We start from the raw sequence: 21,882 nt of genomic DNA, 5'->3' as shown, positions 1-21,882 counted from the left end.
AACACACACACAAAAAAAGAAAAGAAAAAAAGAAGGCTCGGTTAAGAAGAAAGCGTGAAGATTCGACTCTTCCGCCTTTGAAAGCAAACAACAGGTGGCGTACCGAAGCCGTGTTCTCTAAGCGTTCTCGACTCCGCGCCGAGCTAATCCCCTCTAACAGGCCCGCAGCCTACAGGGCGCGCGTAACAACTCCGGGCAACGTTCGGCAGCCCAGAATCTCGCCACGGCCGCATCTCGTGCTCCGGACTCCCCACGATCGATCGCAACAAGCGAACGAGCCTAGTGAGAGGCCGAGATGGCTGGGAGGAGGTCGAGGGGGAAAGGGCGGCACGATCCGAGTTGGCTGCGGCGACACGATAGAAGCAAGGCCCAACACCGGGCGCCAGGCGGGCAGAATCGATGCGACCCGGCGCCGGCCGTCCTTGTTGCGGGAGAACAAGCCTCCCGCTTCTTCTTCCACATTCGCGTTCCCCATTTGTCCCTCGATCCGCGCGCAGCATCCGGACGCAGGGCCAAAGGGCTCGCGACGCGTACCGCGCGGTGCTCTTGCTGACTCGTGCGTGCGCGATGGAATGCGTGCGACTCGGACACGGGGGTCTCCGCCGTTTGCTCCTCTTCCTTGCTCTCTTTATTGTACTTCAGTAGCGGAACAGGGAGGTGTGTGATAAGATAGCGCGCCAGCTTAGGCCGCGTCAGCAGTTACAGCGGCGCTGTGGCACTAGCGATGCGGTCTATAAAAGCCGCTGCTTCTTGATAATAAAGGTTATTTGGTAGTTGCTTGTTGAAGGTGAAGAACACACACTTCTTTGCGTCTGTTCGCGACGCAAACATGGTGTCAGAAGTGGCGCCCGCCGATCTGAAGCACCACGGTTCTCGCACGTCAGACTAGTCCTGAAACGAGGACGCGGCGGGCCCATTAAACAGTGCCAGACGCCGGACAAGCCAAGTACCCTACAAGGAAAGACCAAGTAGGATGGCTTTGTTTCAAATTGCTCCACCCGAGCCCCTCAGCTTCGCAACACCCAACGACTGGCCTTCCTGGAAACAGCGATTTCTTCGCTTCCGAACTGCGTTTGAGCTAGACGGGAAGCCAGGAAAGAGTCAAGCAGATGCATTGGTGTATCTAATGGGACCTCAAGCCGAGGATATCTTCAAAACGTTCAAACTTGAGCCTGGCGACCAGATGTTTGAGGTCATACTGCAGGAGTACGAGGCCTACTTGGTTCCTCGACGGAACATGATTTATGAAAGGGTCAAGTTTAACACCCGAACGCAATAAGACGGCGAATCCGTCAAGGGATTTTGTTACTGAACTGCACGCGCTTGCTTCCACGTACGACTACGGGGAGCTGCGAGAACATTTAATTCGAGATCGTCTCGTGGTAGGTCTCCAAGACCGTAAGATCTCGAGAGCTCTGCAACTCGATCCGGACCTAAAACTACAGAAAGCATTCTTGATGGCATGACAGCACGAGACCGTCAACCAACAGCAGGCAAAGCTTCACCGCGTGCAAGAACAGGAAGTTCACCAAATACAGTCCCAGAGGAGTACGCGACAAGTGGGGAAGAACGTGCCTCCGCCGAAAAGTGGAAGCAACGTTCCCAAACCATGGGGCTGGTGCGAAAGAAACACGCACAGTCGAGCGTCCTGTCCAACGAAAGGTGCAGTCTGCAGAAAGTGTGACAAAAGAGGACACTTTGAGGTGGTTTGCCGATCAACCAGAGCTGTCAAGAACGTCGAAAACCGGACTGAGGAACCAGGCTTCCTCGGAGTCGCGTCCCATTCATCCGCTTACAGGTGGGAAGTTCCCGTTCTTGTTGAATACTCGAATGTGATATTTAATGTAGATAGTGGCGCGGACGAAACGGTCATTCCGGCGGAGCTCTTCACTCGCATCTTTCCCGCGATAAAACTTCAACCAGCAAGGCGCCGCCTTCAGGGACCTGATGGTAAGTCCCTTGCCATATCTGGTATGGCTGCCATGAATATGATGTTTGCAGGAACGAGCAGCCGTGAGGACGTGTACGTACTTCAAGGCTTCCGAACCCTTCTTCTAGGAAAACCAGCGATAGAAAGGCTCTGCGTACTATCACAAATCAACGTAGTGATGAAACTGGACCCCGAATCTGACTATCCACAAGTGTTCCAGGGACTGGGGACCTTCAAAGAAGAGTATGACCTCAAGTTGAATCCGGAAGCAAAGCCTTTCGCACTGTCGTCCCCACGCAGAGTCCCCCTGCCTTTGTTTGCAAAACAAGACAAGAGCTCTAGCGGATGCAAGCACTAGGCGTCATTTCTCCTGTCACCGAGCCTACTACATGGTGCGCACCTATGGTTGTCGTTATTAAACCGTCGGGTGCTGTTCTAATTTGTGTTGACTTCAAGGAACTCAACAGATGCGTTCAACGAGAATGGCATCCCATCCCGGTCGTCGAGTACACCATCGGAATGCTATATACGGGCAGCCAGCACGTTTTCGAAGCTCGACGCGAACTCAGGTTTCTGGCAGATACCACTGAGTGAAGGGAGCAAAGAATATACAACTTTTATCATGCCCTTCGGACGATTTTATTTCAACTGACTTCCGTTCGGAATTTCGTCGGCCCTCGAACATTTTCAAAGACGAATGGGACAGGTTCTTTCAGGACAGGAGGGAGTCGTCTGCCACGCAGGCGCAGCATGACGAGCGGCTTCGGGCAATGATGGTCCGCCTGCGCACAGCGGGCATTACTTTGAACGGAGATAGGTGCAAGTTCAGTGTCACCCAGATTTCATTTTTGAGACATACAATCGGGAACAACGCAGTGCGTCCCGATAAGCAAAAGCTTGACGCGGTGACATAAATTCCACATCCGGCGTCCAAGACAGAGTTACGGCGCGTGATGGGCATGTCAAATTATCAGGCCCGCTTTGTGCCCCGCATGGCGGAAGTCCTTCAGCCTCTTTCTTCCATGATGAGCTCCAGACAGAATTTTGTAAGGGATCCCGCGTAGGAAGCTGCCTTCAAGAAGTGGAAGACTCTTCTTTCATCGGGACTGTGCTGGGAAGCTACGATTCAAACATGGAAACAGTGGTCACAGCTGACGCCTCCTCGCACGGTCTTGGAGCTGTCCTGCGCCAAAGGCAAAAAGATGGTCAGTTCAAAGTGATTTCTTATGCTTCCAGAACTCATACAACCACCGAGCGGTGGTACGCCCAAATTGAAAAAGGACTTGCCCTCGTGTGGGCTAGCGAAACGTTCCGTGATTATCTCGTAGGAAAGCGCTTTAGCCTCGAGACAGATCACAAACCACTCGTATCTTTGTTTGGGTCAAAAAGAATTGACGAACTAACACCGAGGCTACAAAGTATGCGCAATGCATCTGATGCGCTACACGTATGACATTGTGTATGTTCTGTTAGGATTGGGGGGCTCAATCCCACCGCTCGTAACTAGTTGTCAAGATTGGAGTCGGGCAGGAATTAGATGGTAGCTGGCCCATGCCGTCGTCCAACTTATTCACGCTGAGGACGTTGTTGAAGGGAAGGACTGCTTCTCATTGAGAACGAGGAATATGGGTTTATTTACAATATCTACATCAGGACGTTGCAGTTCATCAGGCTAGCATGACTGCGAGAGAAAAGTACACTGAACAGCCGCACAACAGCGGTTTATGAATACTCGGTCCTCCCTCGATCCCAAGGTGAGGGAAACGTTCGACCAGTCATCGTAAACGAGTTGCCTCTCTGCGGGCGGGACACGCACACTCACACACACACTTCTTTGCGTGAGGTTCTCGGTCCGCAGCCGACGCCAGACGGGCTTCGCAGAACTCGGGGCTCAGGAGAGGTGCCTTTTGTTCCCCGAACTGAACCCCGCAGCGTGGCCGGTTCCCCATTGTCTTGTGTCTTGAACGGCGCGTGGGAAGGGACCTCGAACTACGTTCCCCCGGGGACTCCCTTGTTCATAGCAGACCACGTTGGCGGTGGCGTGTTCAGGCACAAAGCCTGCTTCGTCGCACTCGTCTTGGCTCCAGCAACGGAGAGTCGAGGACATGCGTATTGTTCTCCACACGCAATCGACTTAGTGACGCCGTGGCTAGAGGTTTGTGGTGGCTTTCCAGGAAAAGTTGACGCCCGCTGTCGCAACCGGCTGGCAAAACTTGCACGTCAGCGGGCCGTTCTTAATAGTTCCAGGTAGGGATTTGACGGTGGCGGACGCGCTTTCTCGGTCACCTCTTCCACAAACGGAATCCTTGGAACTGGAGGACAAGATGCACGGCTATCTGCGATTGGTGACTTCGTCAGTCCCGGTAACAGCGCCGAGTTTACAGCTTATCGGGCAGGAGCAACAGCAAGACCCGGTATGTCAAGCTGTTATCAACCTGTGTACGAAAGGCTGGCCAAGCCGTCGGGACGTTGGGTTTCTGAAGCCTTACTGGAATGAGAGGCAAAGCATTGCCCTCTTCGAAAACCTGCTCATGTACGACTCTCGGATAGTGATCCCATCGACACTCCCATCCCAAGCCCATCCTTAAAATAATTCATGAGGGACACTTCGGCATCGAGAAGTGCCGGGCACGTTCCAAGAGCTCATTTTGGTGGCCAAGTATCGACGCGGACAGTGAACGAATTGTTAAGGCCTGCCACAGCTGCCTCAAGCAGAGCACCAATTGAAAGATGCTCTGCAACAGACGAAGTTTCCAGATAGGGCATGACAGCGCATTGCGACGGATTTATTTTTTCTTGAGGAAAAATGGTGGCTGATCATCAAGGATTATTTTTCACGATACCCGGAGCTCGTACCGCTGAATAACCTGAGTTCATCCACAGTAATAAACCACTGCAAATCCATTTTCGCCAGACACGGGATTCCGGAAGTAGTTATTTCTGATAATGGGCCGCAATTCTCAAGAGCCTTCGGCGCTGAATTTTCAAAGTTTGCATCAGAGTACAACTTTTAACACGTGACTTCTAGCCCTCATTATCGAAGGTTCCTTAAATAATTAAATTATCAAATGTTCCTTAAAGAAAACTGCTGACGCTTATAAAACTCCTCTGGCCCACAGGACAAGCTCACTGAAGCACGGATACAGCCCCGCTGAGCTACTCATGTGAAGACGACTTCGCACGGCCCTGCCCACGTGCAGCGAAAGCCTCCAGCCTCGGACCCCAGACTTTCAAGAACTGGCAGCTTTCGAGAGGTCGCAGCGTCAGCGCCAGAAGAGAGACTACGACCGACGCCACGGAGTACGCGATCTGCCCGAACTGTCCTATGGAACAGGCGTATGGATCGTAGAAGAGGAGGAGTCGTTCGATGAAGCACCGACGAGCCCAGATCGCACTGGGTCGACTCCGGGGAAACTTATCTACGCAGAAATCGCACTCATCTCGTCCCGCTGCCTTCGACTAGTTTATAAGACGGCCGAGGAACAACGCAACTGACAGCGGAAACACCAGAAGTAGGCAATGATGAAAGAAGCAGCGCGCAACAGCGTAAAAATCCCCGTCACAATCACGCACGAAGTGGAATGTGTGTGGTTCCTCCAGAATGATTTCAAGCTTGGTAACAAGAGTGGCTTCATGCAACAAAAAAAGAAAGAAAGAAAGAAAGGAAGAAGTGTGATAAGATAGCTCGCCAGCCTAGGCAGCGCCAGCAGTTACAGCGGCGCTGTGGCACTAGCGATGCGGTCTATAAAAGCCGCTGCTTCTTGATAATAAAGGTTCTTTGGTTGTTGCTTGTCGAAGGTGAAGAACGCGCACTTCTTTGCGTCTGTTCGCGACGCACACAGGAGGTGTTAGCGGATGCCTACTAGCGTGAAGTGTGCAAGTTCGGACACTTAAGGGCTGGCTATATCAAAAGCTTAGCTAACAGGAAACCAAGTCACCGTCAGGTCCCAGCCGAGGCCTAGAGAATTCTCCGTCTTTGTTCTCACGATGTCCCTGAGGTTGTGCTCTCTTGCAGCTCATGGTGCCGATTTTTTTTTATTTAAAGAAGGAAATAGAAGAAGGAAAAAGAAAGCAAGAATAGAAGAAAGAGAGAAAAAACAAAGAAGGAAGATAGAAGAATTATGCATACCCCACTCACTGTGGGAATCGATGTAAGCGAAACATTCCGTGCTGGATGCTTTGATTGACGATAATTAGCGGTGATGTCGACGGCTAAAGCTTAATTTTTTCAACGTTTAGTCTAACAGGAGAGTGGTGAGTTGATGTTAAACGTTACCTTGCAGGCACCACTGCTATTTGTCTGCGTAGTACACAGAACACAAAGGGAGAGGTTTGAGCATAGTCATTGCCTCACATGGCACATCGCATTGTGGCAGAAGTATTAAACTTGAATTGGATTATGGGGCTGTACGTGCCAAAACCACAATCGGATTATGAGGCACACCGTAGTGGCGGATACCGTATTAATTTTGACGCCGTGATGTTCTTTAACGTGTCCCAAAATCCAAGTGCACGTGCGTTTTCTATTTCGCATCCGCCGAAATGCGGCTGCCGCGGTTGGGATCAAATCCACGGCCTCTAGCAATGCCATAGCCGTAAAGCTAACGCGGCAGGCACAGAAGTGTTGAATTGACGGTCGACCTTTTCCATAGTATCGCTTGGACCTTGCGGTGCGCTATAATTAATGCGGCTCTACTTCTGCACGCCCTTCGTAGTTTGTGCGCTTGACATATTTGCATGGTGTTTATTTTTCAGAAATAGCAGCAACGTACTGTACCGTGCCTTGAACTTAAGCTTATCCAGTTTCCCCGCAACCACCGTCGTATAGTAGCGGGTTTACTTGCCTTCTCACGTCACCTCCCCCCGCCCTCTTTTGTGTGGGAACTACCTCTTCTCCTCTCTCCTCACTACAGTTATATCTACGTCGCCTCTGGACTCGCACCTTAGTAGAAAGGGGAGCGCTGCAATTTTTGCAATGCTTCTGAGGGCAGTCACAGATAATTACAGCTGTCAAGAGGCCAGGGAGCTCCAGAGGGCATTGCGCACATTCGACGCGGTGGGGTGAAAACGAGTTTCTAGCGTCGCCTTTTCTCTTTGACTCTGACTCGCTCCTGTCATGTATGCACACGCTGTGACCCTGCCGCCCCCCCCCCCTTCCCGACGCGGTGTGCCTGACAGCAGCAGCAGCAGCAGCAGTGGGAAAGTCGAAGAGGCAAAGAAAGTTTCGCTTTAAAAGTAAAGAAACAAGACACAAGGGACGAGATGCGCAAGCTTTCGCTTGTAAAAGAAGGATAGGAAATTGGATAGATCTCGCACCCCTACTTCTCATTATGACCACGAATTTTCTCCATATTTAATGCACGTTTTTGAAGTCGTATTTATGTTCAACAAGGTATCTTGTAAGCTCGGCAAAGCCATAGCAAGCGTCAATCTATAAGTTCGGCAGCATATTGCACTGCTGAAACACGTGAAGGCGAAAGCCTGCTGCACTTGGTAATGCATTAAGTTATACGATCGGAGCGATCAGACTTCTTGCAAGACATAACGAGCCACAGTGTGAAGTACACATGTGGCAAGCCGTTGTCTGCGAGCTTCGGCCTCCTGTCTATGTTGCCGTATCGCATCGTCGCGTTGCTGCTTTCGCAGTTCGACTTCTTCGACTCGTTTTCGACGCTTAGCTGCGGCTTCGCGCCAACGACCGTTCTCTTCGACTTTACGTTGCATCCTCTCAGCAGGGAAAAGCAGCACTCGCGGTCGAACGCCTTGCTCTCGCCGCTTCGCATGTCGCCCTTCGTTTCTCTAGCTTGTCGAGCATCCTCGGCCGTAGCGTACTTCCGAGGGGATATGCAATGCTTTGCTGATGGCTCAGATGCTTGCTTTTAACTTGTTCTTTACTGAAACGTATGCTGTTCTGTTTGTTGTATGGGTGATTCCAATGAATGTATGCACTGTTCGCTTCACTTTGATGAGCGCTTGTTGCCTCTCACTTAAGGGGGTATGAGCCTTGCATTTCTTGCTTGCTTACGAGGGTGTGAGCCATTGCTTAGGGGGGTAGGAGCCATTGCTGCTGATGATATTTTTGTAACACTCGACTAGACACCACGTTTTTTAGGTATGAACCATTGCAACGACCAACGAGCCACCTAAGGCTCTCGCCTTAAAGATTATGAAGGACTGGGGTCTAAATAAACGGAATTAAAGTCAGTTATGGCTGGCATCTTGCTGTGTTACCTGGTATTGAAGCCTTAAAGATCTAACAGTATTTGGCGCTTTGAAATATCATCGCTGTTCGATGTTATTTTTAGCTGAATGATACACGTCATGTCCCTCCAATGAATTCTTTGATATTGCCCTTATTTTTAAGAGGCACGAACAGTTTTGTTGTTCATTGCAACGAGCCGCCTAAGGCTTTCGCCTTAAATATTACCAAGGACTGGGGTCTAAATAATTGGAATTAAAGTTAGTAATGGCTGGCATCTTGCCGTGCTACCTGGTTTTGGTGCCTTGAAAATCTAACAGTATTTGGCACTTTGAAATGTCATCGCTGTTCGATGTTATTCTTAGTTGAATTCTACACGTCATGCCTCTCCAATGAATTCTTTGATGTTGCCCTTATTTTTAAGAAGCATGAATAAGAGTTTTAAGGGCGCATTTTATTTATTCTTATTGCTGTTTTCTTTATGTCGGCTTGTCGGAAGCCTATTAACATGGTAACCAGGTCAGTTAAGATAAGCAGCGCAGACGTATCGAAAACAATGAACTCTGACGTATTTTTCAGCACGGAGTCTCCATTCCGTACACCAGCGTGATCTGATAACCCTCTCCGTGTTTTACTCTTCTGAGTTCTTTCTCATTCTTATTCGTGACTTGCGATTGACAATAGCAGCCAAAGGCAACCGTGTTTTCACATCTTTAACTAAAAAAAGAAACTCTCAACCATATCAGCAAGCCAAGTGAGTGGTTTTAAACACAGCTTCACTACAATGTTTTTATTTCCTAGGGGAAAAATGTAATTGAGCCGCGCAGAAAAAAAGAAGTTTCCATGACCCCAGCAGTTCAATCCTCTTTCAGCAACTCGCTTCCTACGTAGAGAGTTACGCGTCTCCCTAATATGTATACATCTCGTTCTGGGAACCTGACCCACCGTTGTGGCTTTAGCGTTGCGCTGCTAAGCCCGAGGAGACCGCATGAACTCCCGGTCGCGGCGGCCGCATTTTGATGGGAGCTAAATGCAAAAGCGCCCGTGTACCGTGCATTGGGTGCACTTTACAGAACCCGAGGTGGTCACAATTAACCCGGAATCCCCCACTACGGCGTGCCATATAGTAATATCGTGGGTGTGGCGCGCCCCAGATTTTCTTTTTCTGGAAGCATGCACAGTAGCAAGGTCGCTGCTAAGTGGAACCTTGAAAGCACAATTTTTCGGAGTAAACGAAAAAAAAAGATTAAGACAAAACACGATGCGAGATATAATTTTAAGACCTACGCTGTTCGGTTGTCAGGCCTCTTAAGACCGAACACCTTAGGTCTTATAAGTTTATCTTGCAACGAATTTTTTAAATATGTTTTCTTGCTTGGCTAACGTTAGCTGGGATACATATTATAAGTTGTCCCAGTTAACGTTAGCCAAGCTGTTCTTTGTCTAAATTGTTTAATTTTCTTTCTAATGAGCCGAGTGATTGGCACACAAAAATTATGTTGGTAGCGGAAGAAGAGAGATGACCATATACCGTAAAGGCATCATAAACGTATATTGAACCAGTTTTCTTCTATACATTTTTGTAAGCTTGGCTAACGTTAGCTGCGACACTCGTATTGTCTCACACAGAGAGAACGCGAAGTGGGCAGATGCACTCAGAGGCTGGATGTGCTCAGAAGCTAGAGAGACTTGACTTTTAGAAATTTGGAAACCGGTAATTTTCCGCTAGTCGTACGTCAAAAATGAGCACTCTTTTATTCTCAACCCACATCTACACGTAGTGCCGAAAGCATTCAATCACGTGTGTTCGTTCTGCTGCGTTAATAATAGTGCTGTGAAAGGCTGCGATAGAAAGTATCGCGGCTAAAAGACGCTAAAAAACTAGAAAATTGAAGAAAAGAATCGGCAGTCAGAATGCGCAGCTTTATGAATGAAAAAAAAAAGCAGTCTAATTTATAACAAAGATACAGCATTGTTCTATTTTGGAGGGCACTGATCAGAAAAAGAAACAGAAGGAAAGAGAACAAGAAAGAAAAGAAAGAAAAAGGGAAACAAAGAAACGATAACAAGGAACAAGAAACATAAGAGAAAAAGTTACACAAGGACCACAAAACAGGAACGGGATGCTATAGAAGCACGAAAATGTCACGTCACGTTTCAGCGGTGTTGCGCGTGATTTGCGAAAATGACGTCTGTCTGTCTGAGGCACCTAAGCACTTGTTCCGACAAAGCGGGAACCCTGTGCAAGCTCTCGTTTGAGATTAATTATGTGGATTGTCTGTGAAGGTTTTGGATGGTACAGTATCGCGTTTATTCAGCTGTCTCGGCTGACAGGCTTCAATTCCCTCAATCGTGTCGCTGCGTACGTAAACTCGTTCAGGTGGTAGGACTATAACCTGCGCTCCTTGCCAGACTTCTGCGTGGGGGACGAGGAGGCGGTACGGATGCTGCACACGGCTTGCTGCAACGGCGGTGCCACCGCACTAGACATTGGCGTACATAGCGTACGTTGAAGTACAATGAGCATAACTATGTCTGCTGGTCGTTTATTCTTGCGTCTTTCCTTTCCATTGAACAGTTTCCGGACACCACTGCAGTCATCTACTTGTTTTCTCTCGAAAAGCTACCGCATGGAGGCTCGAACTTTCCAACACCCATTAAGGATAAACATAATAGAAACCAAAAAAGGGCTCACTTGAACCCTATCGTAAGTAGTGCCACTGAGGTAACGACGTACCAGTACTCTGGGTGAACTTGCTCTCGGGCTAAAGGATCGAGCGCGTTAAGCCAAACGGCACTGGCTTTCGGCCACTGCAAGTCTGCGACGGCAAATCTTGAGTATCACATGTATTTTTAAAATTAAAAGGGGCGTGCTGATCGACACTACAGCTGCCGTACGCTCCCACCGTTTCTACGACCTTGGATTATGTCGAGACCCCCACCACACTTACCGCATGCTTCACGAAATGCGTTCGACGTTCCGTAAAGAGAGGGAAGATGCACCAATTGAGCGGGTTTCTCGCAATGCAGAGAAGCGTACATTGTAACTCGAGTGAGAAATTGGACAGACAGTTTTGCAAATTAAACTAATTTACTTTTCAACCAAGAAAGCTGTACGATTTATCCCTTACTTGAAGCGCGCCTTCCGAGGAGCTCATAACTGTTTCCACAAACGCAACAAGTTGGCGCTGATGATTTTTACAAATGAATTCTGGCCAGTTTCACAGAGAAAACTGAAGCACAGCTGTCTACGTCTCACCGTCGGGCGAGCCTGAAGTGAGCGAGGTCGCCGCTCGACGAGGACTCTCGTTTATTGCTCGCCTCACTCATGGGAGTCTACTAAGGGCGTCACAGTTGCGCTGTTCGACACTTCAATTTCCCTTTTCTGTGTGGAAATAGCCGTGGAATCCACTACGCTGTAAAAATGAGCAGCGACTACTCTTTTTTTTTTTCTGGGAACGATTATGAGCTCCTCGGGTGGCAGGATTCAAGTGCTCAATTACAGTTCATCGTCTGGCTCCTCTAGCAAAAAAATAAATTATAACTAATTTATGAAATTACTTGGATATTTGCTAATTGTTGTCTTGATCGGGAGCACTTTATGAATCCAGTCAGTGCAACTGGGCTTTTGATGCCTTGCTCGCATAAACAGCTGCCAGTTGTGTACCAGATGCATATTCTACTATGGCACTTTATTATTATCAAATTTTAAAGTAGACTTGCAATTTTTTTTTCCGAAGACAGGGCATCCTGTGATGCTGACCCTTTTATGTGGAAACCAAATTCACCAAAGCAAACTCAGTTAACTTACTTTCTTGCTTTATTTTTTACCTTGCTTTTCTCTTGTAAAAGAATAATAGAACGCAGTAGCATGCCGCTCAGGCACTGTGAGTGGTTCGAAATAGGGCGTTGCATGTCAGCGAATGTGTGTCCATGCTGTTCGAGTTGGAACACGGCTCACATGCTACCAACAGGACGCGGCATCTGTGCTACGCAAGTGTTAGCGCGACGTGAACAGAGGTCAATGGACTCCAGTCTTTTTCTTTGTTTTCGTAGCCATTTATAGATGCAGTGAATTGTAAACTGTGGCAGAGCACTCCGAGGCCCGCCACGGTAGCTTAGTGGTTATCGCGTTGCGCTGCTAAGCTCGATGTCACGGGCTCGGTCCTAGCCGCGGCGACTGCGTTTTGATGGGGACGTAATGCAAAAGAGGCTCGATTACGTAGACTTAGGGGCACGAAGTGATTAAAAATAATCCGGCGCCTGGCATGTCCTATAATCAGATCTTACTTTTGACATGCAAAACCCCAGAATTTAATTTAAAGGACCACTCGGAAATTCAGCTATGAGGCGAAAAAAATCAAACACAACCTGCACGACTGACACACTAGGGTTGCACTATAGTTTACTGCCTGCAAGAGGCGTGTTGCGCGCGCCCCTGGTGTCAGCGACGCGGTCAGGGAACTGTCTTCCTCCAAAGCGCACCCGCCGAAAACCTATGTGCTTTTGAGGACAAATTACGGAGGTTAAATTAGTCCCACGAAGCAGGTGAGGAAAATGCGCAGTAGAAAGGATAGCACCAAAACTTGCGTGCATGGGTTTATTTCTATACGCTTAAGCGCTCGTCTATACACTATGTCTTAAAGTTCAGCAAACAATAAATACCAGGTTACCTGCTGTGGTTACTCAGTGGCTATGGTGTTGGGCTGCTGAGCACGAGGTTGTGGGATCGAATCCCCGCCGCGGCGGCCGCATTTCGATGGGGGCGAAATGCGAAAACACCCGTGTGCTTAGATTTAGGTGCACGTTAAAGAACCCCAGGTGGTCAAAATTTCCGGAGTCCTCCACTACGGCGTGCCTCATAATCAGAACGTGGTTTTGGCACGTAAAACCCCAAATATTATTATTATTATCAATCAGCTTTCGCTGTCATGGACAGCCACGTCTGTGGCCCTTGGCAATGAAACAGGCGGCAATCGCTCGAGTGAATTTCGGGACCAACGCTTGCTCGTTGCCCGGTCACTTTTTTCAGCGGCAGCCACGCTAAGTTAAAGATGTTGTTCGTTCACGCGTCGCACGTTTGAGAGCACTGCGAATGTGGGCGCAAACGCGTAGTCACGTGGTTATTTCGGCATTTCGCGAGCTTTGTTCATGAGGGGGCGAACATGATTGCTTAATAGACGCGATTTTAAATACTGCTGCATTGGACGTTCCTTAGCGCCACAATTTCTTCATTGGAAGTTTGCCTTTAAATGTAAGACGCTGAGTTGACAGTTTATGTTGACTAATTATGCAACTAAAGAGAATGAAAATAAAAGACTGCGTGATTGTTGCGAAGGGCACGAGAGTGCGGCTGGAGGAGACCGACATGAGCGATGCGTGCGTCCAGAGCGGTTTTATTTCAGTGCCCCTCAAAACTCGGCTGCCTCGGCAGGGCCTCCTCGCTCTATTCCCACGCCCGTACACTACGCGATAACCTTCAGCTATACGGAAGTTCATCAACCGGCGCCTATATGACATGGACCCACATATATGAGAATGCAACTTTTACCCGGTTTTAGCAGAGGTAAGGAAACGTTACTGTGCCGCCTGCGAGCAGGAATTTTCTTTCACAAACGCCCACTCATTCCTAATTGGAATGGCGGACAGGGCCAATTGCAGCACATGAGGTATCGACGAAACGACCAAACATCTCGTGTGTGACTGCCCCACATAAGATGAGAACAGTGTCCTTCGGATAACTTTGGGGCACTTAGACGACCGGCCTTTCACAGAGGAAATCTTGGGCCCGTGGCCTCGTGCGTCTGCTGCGTGCAAGGCCGCATAGACGCTGGTGCGTTCCTTGAAATGAACCAGCCTGTATGACCGTCTGTGACTGACTCAGCGATGAACGCTTGTGTGTGTAACAGTGCAAACTGAATTTCTTTCTTCCTTCTCCTCTTTCAATCCCCTATTCCCCATCCCCAGTGAAGGGTAGCCTACTGGGATCGGCCTGGTTAACCTCCCTGCCTTTCCTTAATGACTTCTCTTTCTCTCTCTCAGTTATACCGAAATATGGGAGAGGGCAGTTCAGCTGCGTTCGTCATGTGCGGTGCGTCCTGAGTGCGCCACAGGCCAAAGTTAGCTGGAACGACCTGTATACAACATGTTTTTTTAGACCATACATACATTTTATAAACAAGTAATGAGCGCAGGGAACGGGACGTTTTTGTAGAAGAGTTCCTAGGTGAGATGGACATACTTTGCCGCTAATAACGTGAGCTTCCGAATGCTAATTAAGAAAAACCATTAATAAACTTCTTATTAGTGCCTTGGGGGCAGTTGTCCAAATTGCAAATTTCGAGGCAGTGACGTTTTCATGCATACCCAACTTCCCAAAAAATCTTGAAAATCGTACATAATTCGCGAAATTCACCAAGTCCCAAAGCTCAATCGAGGCAATATCAGCACTGAGCGCGTCCCACTGTGCGTCAGACGGCAATGCCAGCCTTTCGCCGTGCTCTCGCCCTCCGATTTCTCCCTCGCGCTGTTCTCACTAATCACGGTCTTTCATCCTCCGCTGAGCTCCGCGTTCGCTCTTTCATCCTTCGCTCTGCTTGTTCGCTTGGTTACGCCCACGCTCAACGCAGGAACGGGCGCCTATGAACAGCGCTTTAAAAAAAAAAGGAAAAAAAAACCGACAACAACCTGTATAGTATGTACCTGTCCGCTTGGCAGATAGCTTTAGGAATAGCTAGAGGACGCATGCAGCTTCAGGTTCTAAATCACACTAGCCGGTTCCACTTATAATCGGATTTGCACTGCTAAATCTGTCTGAGTTGCTTGAAGATTTTCTGTAATGTGTCGGGGTCGTCTTTTGTTCTTGTTTGCCTTGATATCTGTTCTTGAAAAAGATTATTGTCTTTTAGCATAATAAATATTTGTGACGGCCTGAAGTGACTATAGGAAAATTTCGCTTAGATGCCCATTTGCCATAGCAAAAAGAAAAGGGCAAATGAAAAGCCAGAATTATCGCTTACCGCAAGCGTACGTAGCCTGAGCCCTTGTAGTGCTGTAACGAATAACCGCGACGGGGACGAGTGCACGTTTACTAAAGCTCTTTTAAAAGGCTCAACCATCCTCCATTCCATCTCATTTTGGATGAAATACTCCGCTTGGCTTGAAATCTTGAAAAAGTCAGCGGACCTTTCTTTACTACCTCTTATTTGTCTGTGCAAGAGAGGCGTAGCTGGTCTCACTCCCAGTGCCAACGTAGTTTTCTTTCTGTTATATATATAAAAAAAACCATGTTTCTTTATTTTGTGACTTCGTGCTACTGTCAGGTAGGTGATGGTTTTCACTTTCATAAACTTGCTCCACCTCGCCGGTTTCTGCAGAACCGGTTTGCCGTGCACAATTGATTGTTGAGTGAGTGAGTGCAAACTTTACTGAGCTCCCACTCACTCACTCAACATTACGCGTAATGCGAAGACGTGGGATTGTTCCCCACCTGCGGCAAGTTGTTTTTTCATCCGCTTTCACTGCCATTAATTTATCATATCTTAAATTCACTTAGTAAGTACAAGTAATTTCTCCTACGTTGTCCTTGGCGTCTTTGTTTGTGGGCTTGTCATGATATGATCAAGATCGGACCCTTTGGTTAACCCCCTTCCTTCTCGTTCACGTCCGTAAGAAATAATTGCAGGATGGTGCTGCCCTCTGCAAAGAAACTACCAACGCGAGTGATCGGGGTATCGACCAAGCCGATTTTGCAACCCTGACGTGGCGCGCCCTCGGTGCGAGTTCTCGACTCTGCAGCTTCTCGTTTTCGTTGTGTCCGAATAGAGGGCGACACTATCCTGAATCACTCCATTGGGTAAAAGTACGAGCTTTAAGGAAGAGCATCAGTTTGACGAGAGGCCGCCGAAGAGTGTGTGTTTGGAATGCACTAGTCCAGAATACGGCTAAATGGGAGAGTGAAAGAGAGAGAGAGTAGCTGTTTAATGACTCCTGGGGCCGTATTCTGGAACGATCCGCTTCGGCGATATTATCGCCAGGGCAGGCCAGGGTGATATTGACGTTCAATAAATAAACCGGCTGCTTACCCGTGACGACAGCACGCACTACTAACACGCACATTCGAACGCTTCACAACGCACGAGAGAGCGCACCGTGCGAGTGCAGAGCTCCTCGGGTGTGTTGCAGTTCGTTCTTTATTCGATGGTGTTGTTTTCGAGTGTAATATCCACATTACGGGTTATGCGCACTGACTACGGTTGACTTTAGGTAAAATAAATTGAAAAAGGAAGTGTGAAATGTTGTATTTTAATGAATAAATTGTGCTACAACTCAAGCGGTTGCGAAATACAATTCTGATTATATTATAATGTGACACACAGGTTCTGCGTCTGTGTGTCAACCATCGTGCACCGCCAGAGCAGCACAGTCTGATTTGTCTCCAAATACACTGAATCACCAACCGGTCACCGCCAACGACGCGAGATACACGTTCGGGTGGTGCCGCTGCCAGCTGTTCCAAGACACTGTCACCGAAAATTGTCGCTTACACAGGGCAACGCAATGCCGTAGCTGATCAACAGTCAACAAATATCGCAACGCAAAACTACGTGCAAACTGCCATCAAAATATACTAGAAACTACCAACGCTCTTGTTTCTACTACTGCACTGCACCACCAATCGATCGCGAAAAGATATGTTATCATATGAGTGTACTTGAATAAGGTATAGTGCCTAGAATGTACTGGCTAGTGTGCGGTGCACCCGCTGTTTTCAATGGAGGAATGTGGCGCCGCCTGCAATGAATGCCCACGGTGGCCGACAGAGGTCGCTGCCGCACGGGTGGGTGTAGACTGCGCGTGTCGTCTGCTTCGCATATCAGTTTCGCAGCTGTTGCGTCGGTTTCTATGTTGGCGTTTTCAGTGTTACTACAGCGTTGCGTGTTTGTTCTTGGTGTTGTCAAAGAGTGAGTGCGTCGCTGCTGTGTTCGTGTGCCTGTCATTACAAGAACTATGCGGCGGCGGTGAAAGAATTCCGAAGAGACAGTGCAAGGAGAGGACCTGCTTTGTGCCGTTGTGTTGAAGCGGTTACCGCTCGAACAAAGGGCGTGTATCCTTGTTCACTCCACCAATGATACGAAGAGGCAGCAGAATGGGCAAGAATGATCAGGAGAGCGGACAGAAGGCCGGTACCAACTGCTGTGGTTTGTGAAAAACATTTCGAAAACAGCTTAGTCGAACGCGCGTTCTCTATCACCGCGATAAACCACGCCTGAAACCCTACGCTATACCCACGATATTTCCTGAGTATCCTAAGCATGCACCTTACTTTTCGTGAGTACCAAGGGAAAAAAACAAGAAAAAAGGAGCACTAGTGCTTTGATCTACTACTGTTATGTTGCACGAAAGATCACTGCCCAAAATTCTTGACCACAGTGTGCAGGCTTCCTTTGCGTAAGTAAAGCTGAAGCTAGTGCCGACGCTGCTTCACTATTGCACTACGCATTTTTGACAATGGAGGCCTTGTCTATCTTAGTCAGACCTTGTTAACCGCTGTGAAGGCTGTGGAAGATGCTTTTACTGTGTTCTTTAGCAAAAACAAGCTACATGTAGCGAGTCTAGCTGATTTTTCAGGTCAGCTGCAGACACTGGCCTTTCCCCAACTAGGGTGCCTAGAGCATGAAAAACCAGCTTTGACAACACTTGTGAAGTTCTATGTTTTCTTGAGGTTTCGGTTTTTTTGTAAAAGGCATCAACAAAGAGAGGGAAGCGCAAATTTCAACGACAGAAGCTCTTTAAACTGCGTCACTGCCACTAGATCTATCTTCTTCATGTATGTGTGCATTATCTCATCTAGGCCTGCATGTCTTATATGCCCACGTTTGACTGTTGTCGCGCGAGAATAAAATATTTGTTACGCTTAAATGAAAGATCTGTTTCCCATTTTCGTTCACTTATATCAGACATAAATAGAAATCTGCATGTGTGTACCAGGTATTAAAAAATGTATAGTACACAGAACACCGCGTGCAGTCCATTTTACAGGCAAATCTTTTTACTTATTCTCCTATCCTCGTGGCTCAATGGGCATTATGAGGAGATGGGTACATAGTTTACAAACAATCAAAAACACTCAAACCTATGAGGACAACAATAAGATAATAGGCAGAAATAGCAGCAAATAAAATAAAAAGAAAGGACAGCGAAATTCAAGTCATTTCAAAAGATGATCGGTTACAGCGGTTTTCAATGCTTATGCATTAATATAAAATCAATGGAACAGTAACGCAACCTCAGAATTCCTTTACTTTATTAGAATGGAAAATGCAATCTAGAACTTGCCCTTAAAAAAAATACGCTGCCATCATGGCTAGAATAAAAAACTAGTGTCCAATTAGCTATCGCCGAAGAGACACGAAGGCGAACGCCTTGTGAAGCCTACTGTAATTCACCTTAATGCACTCTAATCTTCCTTAATTAATACACCTTAACCTCCTAATTCAACCTAATCCCCCTTAATCCAATCACTATATTCAATAGTTCAATTCGCTAATCATTTAGCATCTCTTATACACGGCTGAACATGCATTTTGGTTCGTTTCTGGCCTTCCTTGGATCGTGTGATATGTTCTGTACATACCTCGCAACACGGCCTTGGTACATAGAGATCTAAGGCATTTGCCTTAAAAATTACGTTTTCTCTTCGCCAGCCTAAGATACACATCAGGTTCCCCGCTCGAAGCCGAGCTGAGATAGCACACGCTTTTCACGCAAGCGACAAGCGCTAGAGAAGCCTCTTGTAATCGAAACAAACCCTGATTTATAGATCAGGTGCCCACATTTGAACTGTGCTGCTGCTACGGCTTAATAAAAACAAAAAGAGCAGCAGCTCGCTTGCCGATGCTGTGGAAACACGGCGGGCTACGCAGACCCGATGGTGCCGCGGCACCCACCTGCACTGCAGCGCTCCTAGCGGCAGCCGCCGGCATTCATTGCATCTGCTGCCACCGGGGAGGCCGCGGACGGTACACTAGCCAGTATGTTCTAGGCACTATAAATAAGGTTAGGTGGGACAAGCGGCCGGCAGTGGCGGCACAGGCTTGCCAGTGAGGCGCGCGACGACGAAAAGTACTATGGTGGCGCTGCGATCGAAGTGGAGCTAAGTGGATTGTGCCTATAATTGTGCCCCATCAAGCTCGCGCCGTTGGAAACTGCTGGCGATACTTCTCGGAAGGGTCATTCGTACAACGTCGCGCGCCGATATGGGCTGTCAGACTGCTCAAACGGTGCTCATAATTGCATATGACATGTATTTATGCCTTAGGAATAGATGCCTTCCTCTCTCTCCTTTCTTTCGTCTTTTTAATGACACTCGGTGATTGCGCGTGCATTGCGGCCTCTGTGCCGACTTTCATTCTGCTATGTTATTGCACGGTTTCCTTCGAAGAACAAATATTTTTCTTGTTCTTAAGCAACATGTATCTCTCGTGTGTATTTTTGCGCGTATAGTTTTCCATCAGTAGGTCTTGCGAAACGGAGACAGAAGAACATATGTAAGCTTCCTGCTTGCCGCTTCAAACAAATAAAACATATCTACCCCATCCGGCACCCTGTACTCCGATTTGTAGCTGCAGCACAACATTCCATTCATGTTTCCGTCTTCCTCGCGAAACAGCATGTGGAGTAATTGGTACGAGTTCTTTTATTGGGGTCGGACCTCGGGTGCCGAAAACAGCTTTAAATAGCCTTTGTATATGCTAATCTTTGGCCCGCAAGCCGTGTGAAGTTTTTTGTCCAGTCCATATGCTTAACAACACACACACAACACACACACACACACACACACACACACACACACACACACACACACACACACACACACACACACACACACACACACACACACACACACACACACACACACACACACACACACACACACACACACACACACACACACACACACACACACACACACACACACACACACACACACACACACACACACACACACACACACACACACACACACACACACACACACACACACACAAACACACACACACACACACGCGCACGCACGCACGCACACACACACACACACACACACACACACACACACACGCACACATACACACACACACCAGGTGTTCAAACCAGGTCCCAGAATTCGATGGAAACGAAATGGAAACACACTTGTGTACTACTGTTTAGGCGCATGTTAAAGAACCCCAGGTTGTGAGAACGGAACAGGCTGCCTCATAATCATATCGCCAGGCATAAAGCGCCAGAATTTTTTAATAAGAAGAAAATAGAAGGTAGCTGCGTCCTTCGGCTTTTTTCCAGGTGCATAAATGAACGAATTTATTCTCGAGTGTGATTTTTGAGAAAAACATGTTATGCTTAGCTTATATTTCATACCTAAATGTGATGCCGTTCCCGACTGTACTCCCACTCAACTAAGCAGCTTCTGTATTATAAAAGACTGCTTTTAGTTATCCGGTGCACTATCATAAGGACAATAATGAAGCAATTAAAGGAATGGCATGCTTCACACACGTATAGAGATATTTGTAGATATGCTGTGTTCGTTGAAGAAGTGTGGTACCACATTGGGCACCCAGCTTTAATGGCTTGCAGACATGGTGAGACTGTAAAAAAAAGTTTTTCTTGCCTGAATCAAGCTAACATATTTACAGGCTTCCCCAAAACGGGTTTATATATTGAATGACAGCTAGTAATTTGTTAAGCACAACCGATTAGCACTCGAACGTTAATTCTCTCAGGAACTGGTGCGCCTCTGTGCAACAGCCACGACTTTTCAGCATCACATTCATTCAGAATAAGAGTAATCACTTGCATCGATACATCACATTCAAGACTTGAAAAGTGCTGTTATGCGTTACATTCGGACGGAAATGGCTATTCAATAATACTTAATAGTGAATTCCGAACTCGAGTACTATCTAATTAGCAAATACCATTCGATTAGACTATATGTTTCTACTCCATTTCGCCTGCTGGCATGGCTGTCTACCCAAGACTCCATGATACAACTCAAAGAGCAAGTCATAGACACCACGGGGCGGGGCTTGAGGGCAATACTTGAACTTGATCTGAGGAAGGCCTTCGACAGGGTCAAGCACGCGGCCATTCTCCACAGAATCGCGCAAATCGGCCTGGGGAAACTAACGTATAAATATATCCGAAATTTCCTTACGGGAAGAACAGCCAGAATGAGACTGGACGAGGAGGAGAGCATCCAGGTGGACATGGGCAGCGCTGGCACACCGCTAGGGTCCGTCGTGTCACCGATGCTCTTTAACCTCGTCATGATCAGACTATCGGAAAAACTGCAGCGAATAGAAGGCATTAATCACACAGTTTATGCTGACGACATTACGATTTACGACCCAGACGACAAGCGAGGGCTATATGGACAACAGACTTCATGGGGCGGTGGAGGCAATCTAAAATCATCTGGAGGGCACCGGAATGGAATGGTCGCAGAAGAAATCGGAACTGCTGCTCTACCGCACCAGCCAGCTAGGCAAACCGCCGAGAGACGTAGCGAAACTACACAAAAGGGGACTCGGATTAACCACGGAAAAAGGCAGTGAGATATCTATGGTCCAAAAAATCAGAGTCCTGGGTCTCTGGATCGAAGCCAGGGGAACAAACGCGGAAACTATAACGCGCCTGGAAAAGAAAAGTCACGGCGACCGTTAGGCTAATACACAAGGTCTCTAACAGCAGA

At 47.8% G+C, this 21,882-nt stretch overlaps 1 pseudogene; it reads left to right on the top strand.

The window, feature by feature from the left end:
• The first annotated feature begins 2,850 nt into the window (after positions 1 to 2,850).
• LOC135902363 (uncharacterized) overlaps positions 2,851 to 21,882 on the top strand; it is a 49,017-nt pseudogene continuing 29,985 nt past the window's right edge.

This window comes from Dermacentor albipictus, chromosome 5 (assembly GCF_038994185.2).
Source record: "Dermacentor albipictus isolate Rhodes 1998 colony chromosome 5, USDA_Dalb.pri_finalv2, whole genome shotgun sequence".
Taxonomy (NCBI): Eukaryota; Metazoa; Arthropoda; class Arachnida; order Ixodida; family Ixodidae; genus Dermacentor; species Dermacentor albipictus.
The sequence above is the reverse complement of the archived record's forward strand: the minus strand, read 5'-3'. Positions and strand labels throughout refer to the sequence as shown.